General features: G+C 36.3%; 1 protein-coding gene across 5 annotated transcripts in view; it reads right to left on the bottom strand.

Moving 5' to 3' along the window:
• Positions 1 to 12605, bottom strand: part of brp (ELKS/RAB6-interacting/CAST family member bruchpilot) — a 414951-nt gene that overhangs the window by 349376 nt on the left and 52970 nt on the right. The window lies entirely within an intron of this gene.

Below are 12605 nucleotides of genomic sequence, written 5' to 3'. Positions count from 1 at the left end.
TTGTATCATAGCGTGATGAGTTTTGCCATAAGATTACATAAAATCTTAATTATAAGGTGATTCGGTGAAAAAACCTCACGCACAAAATGATTTTAAAATTTGAATTTATCAAAATTATGGAAAATTTTTTGAAGTCACTGAAAACAGATATATAATTGAAAATAAACTTTAGAGCCACATGAGATAATTAAAATGACATAAAATTTATTTCTCACTCTTTTTCTTCAATTCTGAGAATCGTAAAAATGTCGTAAACGCTTTTATTCAAAAAAATACTTTTTTAACAAAAAACAAAAAATTTAAAATTTTTCAAATTGACTTTTTTCGCGACTTTTTTATATTTGAATGAAATAAACGTTATTATAGTTATTAGTAGGCTTATATTTATTCATTCGTGCATTAAAAAATAATTTTTTGAAAAAAAAAATTTTTTTCACTTCATATATTTTTTCCAAAAATTATTTTTTTAAAATCGATTTGTGCGTGAACTTTTTTTATATTTCAATGGAATAAACGATAGTATAGTGATTAATATTCAAAAGTTCATTCATCCCTGCTACAGGAAATCATTTTTGAGGAAAAATGTCAAAAAGTCATAACCCTAATGTACATTCACTGGGAGTTGTTTTGCGCCACATTCATTCACCCACCTATTGTTTCAGCCCATTGCTACTCCTCTTGAGATCGAAATCTTTATGAATGAATGAACATTTCAATGTAGAGTAGTTGCTCGTGCTGCTGTTGTTGTTGTCGTTCAGGCAATGCCAGCAACAAAACGACAACAAATGGAGCCAATGCCTGTTTAAGAAGTGTTGTTATTGTTGTTGCTGTTAGTAGTAGTCCTTGTTATGGTTGTTGGTACCACTCTTAGCAAATAAACATAAAAACAATGACCCAATGAACGAACGAACAGTCAGGCCATCATTAGCAGCAACAACAGCAGTAGCGGTAGTAGTTGTGGGGTAACCCCCATGATTACAGCCTAGCGGGAATACTTCCAAAACATTATCCTTACTAAAGGAGGGCAGCATAGTTAGTCTCATGCATAATTTATGTGTCCATGTTTAAGTATATAAAATGGAATGCATACAATTCAGTAGTGTCCATGGCTTACAGATAATAGCCAAATGCTTTCAAATGACGAGTACAGGGCGACAGGTGAATGTCGTAAACAAATTATTTAAATGAATCTGTTTTTGAAATACCATACAAATAATGAATGTGAAGTATGTGACGTTTATGGTAAGGGGAGGTTAGGTATTCCTTTTTTTATGACCAATCAATTAAATATCGTTTAAGCAGATGTACTGTGGTTTCGAGTTATTTATTATACCCTCCACACATAATATGGAGGTTATAATCAAATTTGTCATTCCGTTTGTAGCATTGAGCAGCATAAAATCTTAAGACGATATATACTAGAGTGTTTGGTATTGAACATGGGTTATATCGGTCCACGTTTTGACATAGCCCCCATAGAACTATACGTCCCGATTTTCGACATTTTGAAAGTTTTAGCTTCTGATAACACCGAAATTGCGGAAATTTAGTATTTAGTCAATATCCCACTGAAATTACTGAAATTTGGTAGTTAGTCTTCGTTGGGTGTCTTAAACTTTCCACCAGAAACTTGTCGGTATAAGTCTACGACTTCATATAGCCCCCATAGAATAGTACCTCCCGATTTTCAATATTTTGATGGTTGTGGCCTCAATATCCCCCCGAAAAGGCTAAAATTAGGTATTAAGTTTTTTTTGGGTGTATAAAACTTTCATTCTAAAATTTGTTGCTATGGGTCCACACATACATATAGTCTCCATAGAACGCTACCTTCCGATTTTCGGTATTTGGAAGGTTGTGGTCTCAATATGCTCCCAAAATTGCTGAAATTTGGTATTTAATCTTCGTTGGATGTATTTGTCGGTATATGTCTACGCCTTCATATAGCCCCCATAGAATAGTACCTTCCGATTTTCGGTATTTTGAAGGTTGTGGCCTCAATATTCCGCCTGAAATGTGATATTTAGTCTTCGTTGAGGCTATATAACTTTCCACCTGAAATTTGTCGGTACAAGTTCACGTCTTCATATAATCCCTATAGAACCAAAACTACCGATTTTTGGTATTTTGAAGGTTTTGACCGCAATATCCCCCCGAAATGGCTGAAATTTGGTATTTAGTTTTCTTTGGGGGTATAAAACTTTCATCCTAAAATTTGTCGGTATAGGTCTACATATTCATATAGTCTTAATAGAACGCTACCTTCCGATTTTCGGTATTTTGAAGGTTGTGGTCTCAACCTCCCACCGAAATGTCTAAAATTTGGTATTTACTCTTCGTTGGGTGTATAAAACTTTCCACCAGAAATTTGTTGGTATAGGTTTTTATATAGCTCCCATAAAACGGCTCTCACGGATTTTCGATATTTTGAAAGTTTTATCCAAAACAAAACATTATAACAGGTACAAAACATTCCTTGCAAAAATCAGACAGAATAGGCTCACGTTTTGCCAAAGGCTCATGTACGCTTACCACCTAATTTATTTTTTTTTTAAGATTTTAGTTACATTTTCCTACCGTATTGGTTTTTTATTGGAATTTTGTGTTCCCAGAAGATAGAAAACTTACTCACAAAAAAACTATACACAAAAACTATTCTCGCCCAGATTCAAAAATACTGCAATCTGGAATGGCTGCGTCCATAAAAAATAAGGTAAGTAGGGTCAGCTGGACAGCAAACTAAATGTAGCGTCTCGTGCGGTCCCAATCCACCTGCAGGTCTGAACTGGCAGCTGGAGTTCTTTTAATTCTCCAAGTACGTCTGCCTGCGCAGTTGCATCAGTGTGAATGCTATGTAGGCCTGCCTGATAGGCTCATCGATCTAGAGGATATTGTGGTCGTACCTCCTCGGCTGGCAAGGCTCTCATACGGCGTAGCACACTCCGTTGTCGTTGCCTACAATGTACATAATCCTGTGCCAATGTTGTATTGGTTCAGGTGGTCCAACCACTTTTTTCGATTATGTTCGCCTACTAGACTGCTGACTTCATGAGTAAGTTCCTTTATTGTTGGGTCTTCAGGGTGCGTACGACGAAGCTCATCACGCTCAAATGCTAGTTCTGTCACAGCAGGTATGTAGTGAGAGGCTGACCCGGAAAGTTCTCTCAGCTACTCTGAAACGGTGATTGGTAAATTCTCTGAACCCTTGTCAATTAGCATTCCCATGGTTCAGATACATGCGGCGTTCCCAGGTTATGAAGTCGGTTGGTCTATTTACGGAGACAATGATAAGAAGGTGGCCTGAGCCAAGGGAAATGACGGGATGCCAGGATACGTTATTTATCAGACCGGCGGGTGCCACAATGGTGATATCTGGCGAGCTGTGGCAATCTCCTCCCCATTACCTAGGACGGAATGCCAAAGCTCATGATGGGCTTTGAAGTCCCCTAGCACCAAACTGTTATTTCCCTCTAAAGCCGACCTAATATTGGGCATATTACGCAGGTCGCAGCTATTCATCGGCGGTATGTACACTAAGGTTATGACAATTTTACAACCTCATATCCCTGTATCATAGCGCGATGAGTTTCTAAATAAGATTACATAAAATCTTACTTATAAGGTGATTCGGTGAAAAAACCTCACCACAAAATGATTTTAAAATTTGAATTTAAAAGAATTATGGGAATTTTTTCACGTCACTGTAAGCAGATATATAATTGCAAATAAATTTAGAACCACATGAGATAACCAAACTGGCATAACATTTGTTTCTCACTAATTTTCTTTAATTCTGAGAATCATAAAAATTTCCTAAACGCTGTTTTCAAAGATATAATTTTTTAACAAAAACAAAAAATACAACATTTTTCCAATGTGGTTTGTGCGTGTCCTTTTTAATTATTTAAATGGATTAACGTTATTTTAGTTATTAGTAGGCTTAGGTTTATTCATTCGTGCAACAGGAAATAATTTTTTTTTCATTTAATACATTTTTTCAAAAAATTATTATTTTTTTTTTAAATCGATTTTTGAGTGACCTTTTTTATATTTCAATGGTATAAATGTTATTTTAGTGATTAAAAGGCAAAAGCTCATTCATCCTACAGGAAATCATTTTTGAGAAAAAATCTCGAAAAGACATAACCATAATGTACACATTAAACAGCTCTATCTCGGCAGTACCACACTTTACTGCCACCCCCATACATTCCATGAATGGATCCGTAGAGTCAAGCTTAAGCGAGATAGGTCTGTACTAGGCAGACTGGTGTATTAGGAAGGCAAGTCCTCCTCTTCCGCTTCCTGTGCGATCCTTTCGCAGAACGTTGTAATCATCGCAACATTGCAAGCTGGACCCTGGCCACTATGATGGTTTTTCGTCTCCTAAACTTCATTATTTCGCTGACCTTATTATGGAGATCGTTGCAATGATACATTTCCGGGCGGCTGTACAACAACTTGTGGTGTTAGATGCTGCATTTGTTGTAGTTGGATCGCAGTAATCCCGGTTACGAAAAAGGCCAGAGCAACCCCGGAAGTGATGCCCATTTCCTACATCTATTACATCTCACCATTGTTGACATAGGGTGGATGCGGAACTAGCAAACTGAACAGATCCATACTAGCCCGGGTTTCATCTCTATCCCGGTACGGACCCCCATGTTGAGGGATCACATACACATAGTTGTGAGGTGACGGCCCCTGGTGGAAAATCCCCCGAGTCAATCTGGCGCATAGAAACTGCCGTCGTGGGATTGACATTTTGGCGCGCCAATTTCCATTTAGTCAATTTTAATAACTTCGTTTCCAATTTGAAAGTTTGGATCTTATTTCCGAATGGGACCTTATTTCCGTACGCCGTGTCCTAACTGGCCGGGCGGGCTGAAATAGACCATTTTTAGCAAAGCATACCACTACATATGAGGGTTACATCAAAATATGGAACACAGAGAACCTCAAATGTAAAATTACAGCTAGTTCGGTTAAAAACCGTAGATAAACCCCTCAACACATCGCAAATGGGGAGGAACCGTTATATGGGGGCTATACCAAGTGTTGATATTTTTGGTGTAAAAGTTTCGTGACCACTGAGAACATCCAATGCCAAATTACCGCTTGTTACGTTAAAAATTTATCTGAAATCCTCAATATACCGAAAATCTGGAGGTACCGTTATATGGGGGCGATATCAAAGTGTGGACCTACCTTGAAAATGTTTGGTGGACATGTTATGTAACTGCATGGAACCTCAAATGTCAAATTATGGGTAGTTCGGTTAAAAATTTTAGCTTAAATCCTCAAAATACCGAAAATCGGGAGGTGCTCTTATATGAGGGCTATATCAAAACATGGACCTATGTTGACGAATTTGGTGGAGAAGTTCGTAACCACATATGTAAAATCCTCAAAATACCGAAAATCGGGAGGTACCACTATAAGGGGGCTATATCAAATCATGGACTTATGTTGAAGATATTTAGTGAAGAAGTTTCGTGACCACTGAGAACCTCAAATGTCAAATTACAGCTAGTTCGGTTAAACATTTTAGTTAAAACCCCCCAAAATACCGAAAATCGGGAGGTATCGTTATGTGGGGGTTATACCAAAACGTGCGCCGATATAGCCCATCTTCGAACTTGACCTGGCTATGGCAAAAATGAACTCTGGTGTAAAACAATAACGTTATAGCTCAATTATTGTGGACGCTAGAGTGATTACAACAGACGGACATGGCTATATCGACTCAGAATTTTATCCTGATTAGAAATATGTATACTATAAAGGGTCCCAAATTATTAGTTCAATGCGTTACAAACGGAAAAACAAACTCAATATACCGTCCATACTATGGTGGAGGATATAAACAATAGCCCGTTTTTCAGTGTACTAATAATGCAACTACAAGCTTGTTTACATTATTTTGTAATGGGTTATTCGGCTCATGTAGCTCCGAAGGTTTTGCTGGGTCGCATTATAATTAAAGAAAAGTGTCCGATTTAACCAAATTTCTGATAAATAATATAGGTTACTGCTGTTAGACCATCTATACTTATAAAAGAGTTCAGTAATGATGACTCACTGACTCACTGACTCACTGACTGACTGACTGACTGATAATCAACGCCCAGACTAAACGGCTAAAGCTAGAATCGTGAAATTTTGGGTGAGGGTCACTCTTGGTCCGAAGGTGTCAGATAAGGCTGGATTTTTGGAAATTCGAACTAGAACTGTACTAAAAGTACTAAAAGGTACTAAATATGGTACCCTTTGTATTAGGCAAACGCGAAGAGCTAGAATTCTGAAATTTGGAATGAGGTTCACTGATGGTGAGTTAGAAAGGTGTACCAAATGGTTTTTGGAAATTCGAACTATAAGTGTACGAAAAGTACTAAAAGTTACTAAATTTAGTACTATTTGGTATTACGTGAACGGATAGAGCTAAAATCTTGAAATTTGGAATGCCAATCAAGGTTAGAAAGATGAGTTGATACAAGGAGGTGGTTTTGAAAATGTGCACTCATGTGTACTAATAGTACTAAATGGTACTAAATTTGGTACAATTTGAATTAGGGCGAACCGATAAAGTTGGAATTTTGAAATTTGTGAATTACTATTACTGTTGGAGTGTAGGTTAGAGATATGGAGGTAGTTTTCGAAGTTCGTACATATGGGTACGAAAGGTACTAAATAGTACCAAATAAGGTGCAATTTGGATTTGGGGGAACGGATGGAGCTGGAATCCTGAAATTTAGAATTAGGATTACTGTCGGGGTGTAGGATAGAAGTATTTTGGAAATTCGTACTTTTGGGTACGAAAAGTACTAAATGGTACCAAATTTGGTACAATATGAATTTAAGTGATCGGATAGAGCTGGAATAGTGAAATTTGGAATTAAGATTACTATTGGAGTGTGGGATTGGGATACTTTTGGAAATTCGTACTTATGGCAACGAAAAATACTAAATGGTACCAAATTTTGTACAGTTTGGATTTGGGTGATCAGATACATTAGGAATCCTGAAATTCGAAAGTAAGATTACTTTTGGAGTGTTGGATAGAAGTAGGTTTGGAAATTCGGACCTATGGGAACAAAAAGTACTAAATGGTATTAAATTTGGTACAATTTGGAATACGGTGATCTGATGCAGCTGTAATTCTGAAATTTGGAATTAAGATTACTGTTCGCGTGTAGGATTGAGGTAGTTGTGGATATTGGTACTCTTGGGTACGAATAGCACTAAATAGTACCAAATTTGGTACAATTTGGATTTGGGTGAACGGATATAGCTGAAATTCCGAGATTTGGAATAAGGAGTACTATTGGAGTGTGGATAGATAAAGTTTTGGAAATTTTTAGTTATGCGTAGAAAAAGTACTAAATAGTACTAAATTTGGTACAATTTAGATTTCAATGATGTGATACATTTGGAATCGTGAAATTCGGAATTAAAATTGTTGTTGAAGTGTTGATAGAGGTAGGTTTGGAAATTCGTACTTTGGATACGAATAGTACTAAATGGTACCAAATTTGGATTTGAGTTATCGGATGAATCTGGAATTCTGAAAATCGGAATTATGCTTATTGTTTGAACATAGCACTGAGGTAGTTTTGAAAATTTGTACGTATGTGTACGAAAAGTACTAAATGGTACCAAATCTGGTACAATTTGGATTTGGGTGAACGGTGAACTGGAATTCAGAGATTCGGAATAAGGATTACTGTTGGAGTGTAGGATTGATGAAGTTTTTGAAATTTTTAGTTTTATGGGTACGAAAAGTACTAAATGGTACCAAATTTTAATTTATGTGATAGGATACATTTGGAATCCTGAAATTCGGAATTACGATTACTGATGGAGTGTTGAAAGAGGAAGGTTTGGAAGTACGTACTTTGGATACAAAAAGTACTAAATGGTATCAAATTTGGTACAATTTGGATTACTGTGATCGGATGCAGCTGTAATCCTGAAATTTGGAATTAAGATTACTGTTGGCGTGTAGGATTGAGGTAGTTGTAGAAATTCGTACTCATGGGTACGAAAGTACTAAATGGTACCAAATTTGGTACAGTTTGCATTTGGGTGAATGGATATAGCTGGAAACCCGAGATTTGGAATAAGGAGTACTGTTTGAGTGTAGGATTGATAAAGTTTTGGAAATTTGTAGTTATGGGTAAGAAAAGTACTAAATTTGGTACAATTTGGATTTCAGTGATAGGATACATTTGGAATCGTGAAATTCGGAATTAAAATTGATGTTGAAGTGTTGATAGAGGTAGGTTTAGAAATTCGTACTATGGATACGAATAGTACTAAATGGAACCAAATTTGGATTTGAGTTATCGTTTGAACATAGCACTGAGGTAGTTTTGAAAATTTGTACTTATGGGTACGAAAAGTACTAAATGGTACTAAATTTGGTACAATTTGGATTTTGGTGATCTGATGTAGCTGCCATCCCCAATTTTGAATTTAAAATACCTCTTGAATTGTAGGATTGATAAAATTTTGGAAATTTTTAGTTATGGGTAGGAAAAGTACTAAATAGTACTAAATTTGGTACAATTTGGATTTAGCGAACGGATAGAGTTGGAATCAAGAAATTTGGAATTAAGATTATTGTTGGAGTGTAGGATTGAGATATAGAAGTAGTTTTTGAAATTCGTACTTATGAGTGAGAAAAGTACTAAATTTGGTACAATTTGGATTGAACAAACGGCTAGAGCTGGAATCTTGAAGTTTGGAATTAAGATTACTGTTGGGGTGTAGGATTGATGAAGTTTTGGAAATTCGTACTTATAGGTACGAAAAGTACTAAACGGTACTAAATTTGGTACAACTTGGATTTGAGCGAACGGGTAAAGCTGGAATCAAGAAATTTGGAATTAATATTACTGTTGGAGTGTAGGATTGAGATATGCTACAACTTGGGTTTGAGCGAACGGTTAGAGCTGGAATCTTGAATTTTGGAGTTAATATTACTGTTGGGGTTAGTTTTGGAAATGCGTACTAAGTTTTAGAAATGCGTACTTATGCTTACAAAAAGTACTACTTTTTGTACAATTAGGATTTAGGTGAAATTATAGCGCTCGAATCCTAAAATGTGGAATTAGGTACACTTAGGGGTACGAAATGCTTCCATGTATGGTACAATTTTGTATTGGATGAACGGATAGATCTGGATTCGTGAGATTTGGAATTAAGATTATTGTTATCATTTGCTTATAACGTCCAATTTAAGAAATATGTGCCATAAATATACGTAAAAAGTTGTAAATGGCACAGGATTTGGTACAATTTGTTATTGTGTAATGGGAATTTTGAAATAATAGGAGGAGGTTCGTATGTATATATTTACATGTAAAGTACTAAATAGTTCTATAATTGGGGGAACAGATATAGCTAGAAATGAGGATGGCGGTTGTTGGGTTAGGCCGTATTTGCGCTGAGAACCTCAATTAAAATATCTCAAAAAATGTGGATTGCTCTTGATGTGTAGGCGTGACAAAAATCGAACTAAAGTGGTACGTATTAGTACACAAAATGTTTCCACCATTCTACATTATATATTGTTCATTTGTTTTTTATATTTAACGCATACGAAGTAGCGGGCACTTTGCTAGTTTACCTATAATTGTCTTCATCAGTGGACCGCACGACTACATCACGACTACATTAACCAAGTAGTGGGGAGCCAGGCGCACGTTTTGCAATAACGGTTTTTACACGGTACCGTTCAATTACAGTTGTCAACAGGACTTTTCTACCGAAATGGCTATAACAGGTAGTGTATGTAGGCAGTTCATGTGAATGTAGGAATGGCACACCCGAGATAAAGTATTTTTAACGTTTTAGTCATATATTTGAAATCAATAGTTTTTTTCGGCTTCATGCTTGTGGTTCGATATAAAATATGTTAATATCTAAACTCGTGGTAGAGGATTATTACTTGCTCGACCCGGCCAAACATACTGCTAATGTGAAATATTACTTGTTAGTTTCTTTTTCTAACTAAAGATCGTAAGCTTTGAAAATAGAAATTCTTTGATGTGACAAAATTGATGGCTCTCCACTTTCTTAACGAATTATATCCAAACTAATATCTGTCTAACTTATAAGCTTAGGGATGATTTCCACTTGACTATATTGCAAAAAATCATTCATATGATTGGAATATGTTTCAATACCCTACCCGACATTGTTTAGTCGACCTATATTTTATCACTGATTGAATTGTCCTTTTTGTGAAAGTCTGTATCTGATTTCAATTTCATGTTGTTCAGGTTCCAAAACATTTTTATTTCCCTCAGAAAAAATACTGTTCCCACTACATGAATTGTTGATTATGACTTTTATTTTTATTTTATATCATATGCACATACATACATACACACAAACATACATAAATACATATGTATGCATGTACACATGTCGAATAGTTGTGGGATTATTGCCGCATTCATTCGTTCAGTGGTTGATTGTGGGTTGTTACGACCCAACGACATGCAATGTCGTGTCGTCGTCTAAAGTTATCGATGACGGAATCGACTTTGTACCAATTTCCTTAACACGTTATCAATTGCTTTTCAGTTTTCCATGCACATACACGAACACATATACAGATATATGCCGGCATGCAAGTACAAATTTATATTCCGATATATGTTTGTCAGTCATTGAGCCCGTCCGTCGGTTCGCCTGCCACTCACATAGTAGGGAGTCACTTTGAAATGTGAACTCAATTGTGTGTGCATAAATAATTTTTATTTTCTAAAACTACCAACCATTTCATTGGAATTGGACAATTATCACATGGAAATTGAGCAGTGAACATTCGATTGGACGGGTGGTGTGTAGGGGGGCAGGATAACTATGCGAATATGTTATTAAATTCACCGAGGTGGGAGTAAACAAATTATTTTCTCTTCTATTATCAGAAATTCGGATCGTTCAATGGTTGGTGCTTAAAATAAAAGTGGAAAAAACTTTGTGGAAATTTGAAAATTGTCAAGTATTATAAATTTAAACGATATTATTGCCATGGGTGTATGCTTAATATTATAAACTTTGTTATTCTTTGGATTTTTCGAACATATTTATGATAATGTAAAAATCGTTCATTTAATTGAAGGAGACCATTTTCATATCCAACTTTTGATGTCAAACTTATGTTTTCTAGACCTCCAAATTATTTTGTATCTTAAAATGCAGACATTAGTAAACTTGTAATTATGGCCCCAGAATTTAATAATAAAATATGGTTTCTACCAATTGTTAATTCTCAATTCCGAAAATGTGACCAAAGCACTACTCTCTTTTACAGGGTAACAAAGTGATAGTGTGCTGAGAATCTGGCGGTCATTTTGAATATTCCCGGTGCTGAAGATGGCAGGAAAAAAATCTAACTGACGACATTGGCTGTATACGACCTAGCAAATCGAGGTCGGTCACCAATTTACTGATTGAAAAACAAGTAAGAACGGCGTTAAGTTCTTCCAGGCCGAGTTGTTTTGAAGTAAAATAGAACAATTAGTTTCCATTCGTTTATGAAGAAGACTAAATACCAAATATCGGTAAAACAATGTAGCTAACATTCAAAATACCGAAATTCGGGAGGTACCGTTCCATAGGGGCTATATCAAAAAGTCGATCTATACCTACACATTTTTGGCGGAAAGGTTTTAGACTCAAACAAGACTAAATACCAAATTTTCGATATTTCGGTAAAACCTTCAAAATACCGAAAATCAAGAGGTACGCTTCTACGGGGGGTTATAGGAACACGCGGACCTATACTGATAATTCTCTTCTGGAATATTTTATAACCCCATGGAAGACTAAATAACAAATTTCAGTCTCTCGATAGGATATTGACGCCACAACCACGAAGGCGTGAACCTATACCGACAAATATCCTTTGGAAAGTTTAATACCCATTTAATAGACATTTCGGTGGAATATTGAGGCCACAACCTATATACTAAGGCGTGTACCTATAACCACAAATATCATTTAAAACGTTTAATATCCCAAATGAAGACCAAATACCAAATTTCAGCTATTTCGGTGGAATATTGAGGCCACAACCTTCAAAATACCGGAAATAGGGAGATGCAGTTCTATGGGGGTTATACTAAGGCGTGGACCTGTAACGGCAAGTTTCTTGAGGAAAGTTTTATACTCCCAACGAACACTAAATACCAAATTCCAGCCATTTTTGAGGAATATTGAGGCCACAACCTTCAAAACACCGAACATCGGGAGGTACGTTCTATGGGGGCTATATGAAGGCCAAATACCAAATTTCAGCTATTTCGGTGGATTATTGTGGCCACAGCCTTCAAAATACCGAAAATGGGGAGCTACCGTCCTAGGGCGGCTATATGAAGGCGTGGACCTATACCGACAAATATCTGGGAGAAAATTTTGTACCCCTAAGGAAGATTAAGTACCACATTTCAGCCATTTCGGTGTGATAATGAGGCTAAAACCTTCGAAATACCGAAAATCGGGTGGTGCCGTTCTATGGGGGCTATATCAAAACGTGGACCGATTTTGCCCATTTGCAATACCAAACACCTTAGGAGTAATAGAAACTTCTA

The sequence above is a fragment of the Musca autumnalis genome, unplaced genomic scaffold (assembly GCF_047663935.1).
Source record: "Musca autumnalis isolate F117 unplaced genomic scaffold, ASM4766393v1 scaffold_5, whole genome shotgun sequence".
NCBI classification, from domain to species: Eukaryota; Metazoa; Arthropoda; class Insecta; order Diptera; family Muscidae; genus Musca; species Musca autumnalis.
This window is presented reverse-complemented; position numbering and strand designations above follow the sequence as displayed.